This window comes from Meleagris gallopavo, chromosome Z, assembly GCF_000146605.3.
Source record: "Meleagris gallopavo isolate NT-WF06-2002-E0010 breed Aviagen turkey brand Nicholas breeding stock chromosome Z, Turkey_5.1, whole genome shotgun sequence".
Lineage (NCBI taxonomy): Eukaryota > Metazoa > Chordata > Aves > Galliformes > Phasianidae > Meleagris > Meleagris gallopavo.
The window spans coordinates 61,868,245-61,874,117 of NC_015041.2; the positions used below are offsets into that span (position 1 = coordinate 61,868,245).

A 5,873-nucleotide genomic window follows, 5' to 3' on the forward strand; every position below is an offset into this window, starting at 1 on the left:
TGGGCAGCCTGTGCCAGCACCTCACCACTCTCATAGTAAAGAACTTAATGGATGGATCACCTTGGAAACTGAAATCAATTCAAAGGGACAAATGCAGACTGATGACAGATTCATGGTTGAGGAAAGTGCTAATTCCAGGTGCAAACCCCAAAATGTCTGACTGCTCCATTGAGACTCTGGCAACAAGCAAGTCACAAAACTGATTCATGTAGACCATGACGATTGTCTAAATTAGTCTAATACAATCTAAACCAACTCTTACCTATTAGAAGATATAGTTTGACTGAGTGGTTCCCCTAGCAAACCCAAGAGCTACTGGCAGAAGCAGATGTGTTTTCTGGGAAGCTCCCATCCCACCTAACCTTGCAGCACCATAGCAATTCAGCACCAGTTGCAAAACTACAAATAAAAACTTTCTGTAAGAGCTCTACTTCCCAGTACTCTTAGCATTTCAGAGTTGCTCTTTTTTGTTAACCAGAAACATTTTCCCCTAAAAATAAACACTCCACCACTTAAGGTGTGGACAGAGAGTAAGTAGAGAAAAAAGATGGACATTGGATACAAATATGTTGCCTGCTTTCCAGTATGATCTTTAAGATAGGGTCTTTAAATACTTGAAAAAAATGTAACACTGGGGGGAAAACTGGTAGGAGTAGGAAGCTATTTTGGAATAGAATTTTTGACTAACTTAACTGGACATGCTGACAGTGACTATTTCTTTTTTCAATAGAAAGTCTGTATCTACATTAGCAAGCAGTGCAAGTTAACAGGAACAGGTCTGTGGCACAAAGTCATTGGTCTGCAGCTCTGTTTCATCCTAGCTGCTCACACGGACTGAATGCCCAATGTTCAGAGCACTGGAAAAGCAAACAAAAAATGGGTACATCCCTTTTACATGTTTATTTTGCTGTTTAACCTTGACAGTCTCTGTAGACCAGCCCTTAAAACTAGGATCGAAACACAAACCTGAATCTCTCCCTTGCCTCCTCCAGTCTCCTTGCACCTGATGGCACGTCCCCGCAGCTGCTGGGCCGGCTGCAGTGCCAGGCTGTGCTGGTGCCAGAGCCCTGCTCTCGGGCTGCAGGTAAGCAGGCCTGATCTGACGCGACTGGCACTGGCACACAGGCACCCTCTGTGAGAAGATTAATTGCTTCAGTGCCTGAACGACACAGGACACACATTGCTAACATCCCATCTGGCTGCAAGGATGCATTAATGTACAAAGCTCTGCTGTGTTCTTTGTCCTTTGGATTTTCTTTCTAAAAGCGTCCAAGCAAACTTCTCATGCCTGTCCAAAGGGAGTGAGAACAGGAAGCCAAGATGAAACATGACAGGACTACACTCAGACTACTTTTGTCAGCTGGAAGGAAGCTACCTAGTATAGGCAAGTGAGATAAACTACACACAAAGAATAAAACAAAAAAAACAATCTCCACCCCCCAACACACACACATACACACACAGACACACACACCCCAAAAGCCTTTGGTTTATAAGACATGAATGGAAGCAATAAATAAGAATCGAAATCAATGCATGTTATATGTAATTCTTTAAGCAAACAACCTTGCCCTATGCCTAACTTGATTTTAAACATATTCTTTGAAAAACACTACTCATTTGGAAGTTGCTTTGTTTTCCTAGTCTGAACTGTAGTACTAAAATTCAACAAAGAGACTTAATGATTTAGTGACTGGGAGTTGGACTCAATGATCTCTAGAGGTCCCTTCCATCCCCTACAATTCTGTGATTTCATCATTTGATGCTATCAGTTCATGTATATAGTTAGGGTTAAAATATTATCATAATTTACTTCCTAACGCTGACTCAGTTGTTGGCATATTCTATTTGTGGATAAACACAATTGCTGCCAACATATTTAGGTCTAATGTGAACAAATTTTAAGAAGGCAGTCACAGCTTATTATACAATCTAGTACTCTTCTGTCCTAAAATTACTTCAGATCTCCTTTGCCAGTGAGGATATGCATGACGCATATAGATGAGCAAGCATTTTCAAAGGAGCCTAAGTCTTCCCTTTATGAGATTCACACTACAATACAGTGACAAGAGACAGAATTCCCAGACAAAGCTATCTCCTCAGTGTTTTTCAGCAACTGCTTCATTTACCTGATAACTGCAATGTTTACTGTATACTCATAGAATATTTGTGTATAATATGGTAACAAACAGTATGAAAAAAAACAAAACACCAGCATCCTTGCATTTAATAGATCTCACTGGCCATTCCATTTGATAAATCGTGGAATCACTTCTTGGAAGCATTCACTTTTTAGCTTTTGCAAGATCCTATGCTTTTTAATTTCTCACATTCAAGAAATAGCCTTTAATTCACTCTAAAAGCCCTGTTAGAAACTAGCATCTCATGTTTCTCTCTTGCTATGTTATGTGAAACAATAATAATCCTCTTTTATGATATTTTGTTTAGTATGTAATATTTATTTACCTTCTTCTACATTTATACATACCTATCTGCTTAATCTCTTCATATAAACAATATTTCACATCTTTAATCATCTTTTTTTTTTTTTGGCCCTTCCCTACAGTGCTTTTTTTATTTTATTTTTAATTTCTGTAGCACTTTTCTTGAGAAGAAGAGAAGAGCAGACACTCAGGAGGAAAGCACATTCTGTCTTGCCTTCGTTTCTTTCCTAGGATTCTGCAGTGACAGTGTTCCTGCCACACTACAGCCAAGGTTGCTGACCAGGATAACTAGGAAGTAATTGAAAAATCAGGCTAAGCTCCAGGCTCCTGATGAGTAAGTTAGAATTCGTGTTAGAATGATCTGTTAGTGTTTTCACAAAAATTCAGCCTAGGTTTAGCCAGCTGTACTCAGTCTTCATTCAGTTGAGCCTTCATTATCATGATGAGATTAGATTCACGAGCTACTTGGTGTAGCTTCATGCTACCTAAGGGCTCCTGAAGGAGTATTAAGGCAGATGCTGAGACAACCTCAACTATGATCATGTTTTCACGTGTTGTTGGCTTGCATAGTAAGACACTGAAATTTGTGATGCTTTTGAACAAGTTGATAGCTCCAAAATAAACCAGTCTGGGAAGATGGACTGATCTAACATGCACAGCTGGTGCTGAATGAACTCATACACAACTACTATTTACTATCTTCCCAGTTCTGAAAGGAACAGTGTGAAACTGCTTTATTTTTTTTTCCTTTCTCTCTCTTTTTTTTTTTTGCCAATAAACACTACATAGAATTAGCAGTTTGAATGCAAAAGGAAGTCTCTAACGACAAAACAAAACAGAACAACTCAGAAAATCTAATTTATATATCTCCAAATAACACAATTTCTGTCTTTTCCCACTACAAAATGCATAAAGTACTTATAACTTATTTCACCAGTGAATTATGAAGCTTATTTTGATATTTATGGAGTAGTTTTTAGAGGGAAAGTATTAAAAGTGCATGTAGCTCGGAAGTCACCACCAAACCCAGAAAACCAATTGTTTTTACTGTTCACACTAATTTCATTAAGTCAGTGAAAACACTGGTGTGCCTGTTACAAGGGCGTATGCTATCTTGTCTTGATTTAGGCTGCTATATACTACATTTAGCTAACAGGTAATAAGAAAATTCAATCTACAGTGAATTTCAGAAAAAAACCTCCCAAGCAGGCCAAATATTATCATAACATAATCTTCTCTACAGATAATGTTCTGAATAAAAGAAAGATTAGAGCTAAAACAAAAAAGTAAGTAACTTATTCCCTTATTACTATCAATTCTGTTTCAAAGAATAATTATGGAGTATTTATTTCGATTACGCTTTCAGTAATTATGTCCATAAGCTTTATAAACTTAACACCAGAGGGGTTTTCAGAACTGGATGCTGTATTTGTGCACTTAAGCAGACAAAAACCAGGATAATCCAAAGTCTGCTGGCTTGATCTGAAATGTCTCTTCATCTACATTTCAATAATTATATCTGCATACACATAAGTAGAATCACACCTCCTGTATGATTAACTCTTACAGTTATTTCAGTTCTCACCTTCATCTTTATGAGAAAAGGCAAATCAACTTCTGCAATTAAAAAAGCTTACTCAATTTCATAGCTTTTTCCAGGATTTCTGTAGTTAAGAAATTTCTCTTGACAAGCATAAACATTTTTAACTTGAGCATGACTCAATAGAAAACTTCATTTGAAAGGGACCTGTACAATTAATGAATATACCAATGTTATGGTATAGCAGTGTACAATTGACAAATATACAGATGTTAAGGTATAACAGAGAGCTTGGCTATGACGTTATTATTCAAAGCAGGAAACAGAAATGATAGGTACACTCACCCATAACCTGGGCTTGCGTGGGAAACTCTGGTAGAGTGGATCTCCAGAAGAGATCCTTCCCCAGTGGTGGAGCAGCCCTTAAATGGGTCTAGGAGAGGTGCAGTCAGGCTCCACCCCTTCCTGCAGCACAGGTGAATTGCCTTCACCTGTGCTCCCATGGCTGACTCATTGCTCGCCTCAGGTGATCAATCAGAGGTTCAGGCCATGATTCAGCAGCCCCATACAGGGATCTCAGAATAACCCAATCTCACCACTTCAATGCATATTAATTTTACTGACAGCTTACTTACTTGATTAAATTACTCACCAAGAAAATCTATTCAAGAACTTCTTTAACCTTACATTTGATTTCTCAATATACTTTCTTGAATAGTACTGTGATTAAATTTCATTACATATTGTCAGATTTGCTATGGATACTTCAGTACAAGAATTTTTTCTTGTTCTCTAAAAGCTACTCTAAGAATCTGTTCTAGACAGAATGTCACATTACTTAAAAAAATAATAACTTTCTACATTATTCCTATATCAACCTGCTTGGTCACTGTAAAGTAAATTTTGGACTCCAGTGTCTCTCTTAGGAAGCACAGAACGAACATGAAAGATGAGTTTTCCTTCAAGAAGGAGGTTACATCTGTCCCAAGTAATTGGTAAAACTGATAAAGGTTGATAATGAGTTGACAGTGATAGGAGAAGGGGGAATGGTTTTAAACTAAAAGAGGGGAGGTTTAGGTTAGATATCAGGAGGAAGTTTTTCACCCAGAGAGTAGTAACACACTGGAACAGGTTGCCCAACAAGGTTGTGGATGCCCCATCCCTGGAGGCATTCAAGGCCAGGCTGGATGTAGCTCTGGGCAGCCTGGTCTGGTGGTTGACGACCCTGCACATAGAAGGGGGATTGAAACAATTTGATCATTCTGGTCCTTTTCAACCCAGGGCATTCTATGATTCTATGAGGATTCCATGATAAATGAGAAAGGTATCAATCTTTACAACCAAACATGCTAATATTTGATTGCTTCAATTCATCCTACTAAACAGCATCAATAGTGAGGATTCTTGTTTTACTAGCTTTCCTTTCATGTTTTTGTTATACATTATTTCTTCACAGGAATGTTTTAAAGAGAAGTATCTCGCTGAACTTGTGAAATCTGAAGAAACTCTCCCTTGTGTTTTTCATGAGAACAGCTTAGAGAGTAGAATTTTTCATCCCCATCAGAATAAGCAGTTATTCTATCTTCTTTTGCTTGTTCTATGTCTAGTTCATGATCACTGGAAGTATGTCAGGCAAGCAGAGCTTCGCTCCTACTATTATGTTCCAGTACATTAAAATTGGCAATCTTCAAAATAGTTCTGAGAAGTCTGCCCAAATACAACTCTCTGCAATTGTTTGGCTGCTATACTTTTAGTTTTACCCAGAATTTTAAAGACACTTATCTTAAAAGATGAAATCTTTCTTTTCTGAACAAGCTTACCATCATCTTAGGAACAGAGGATGTTACCCTTTTTAAGCAGCCAGTTCCTTTCATTGAATATGTTCAGGT

General features: G+C 37.9%; 1 long non-coding RNA gene across 1 annotated transcript in view; it reads right to left on the reverse strand.

Moving 5' to 3' along the window:
- Positions 1 to 4,370, reverse strand: part of LOC104915323 — a 6,820-nt gene extending 2,450 nt beyond the window's left edge. Inside the window, exons 1-2 of the long non-coding RNA XR_796329.2 lie at positions 4,330 to 4,370; positions 967 to 1,288 (exon numbers count right to left, since the gene is read on the reverse strand). This is a non-coding gene — a long non-coding RNA (uncharacterized LOC104915323). The remainder of the gene's footprint in view (positions 1 to 966; positions 1,289 to 4,329) is intronic.
- Positions 4,371 to 5,873: the final 1,503 nt, after the last annotated feature.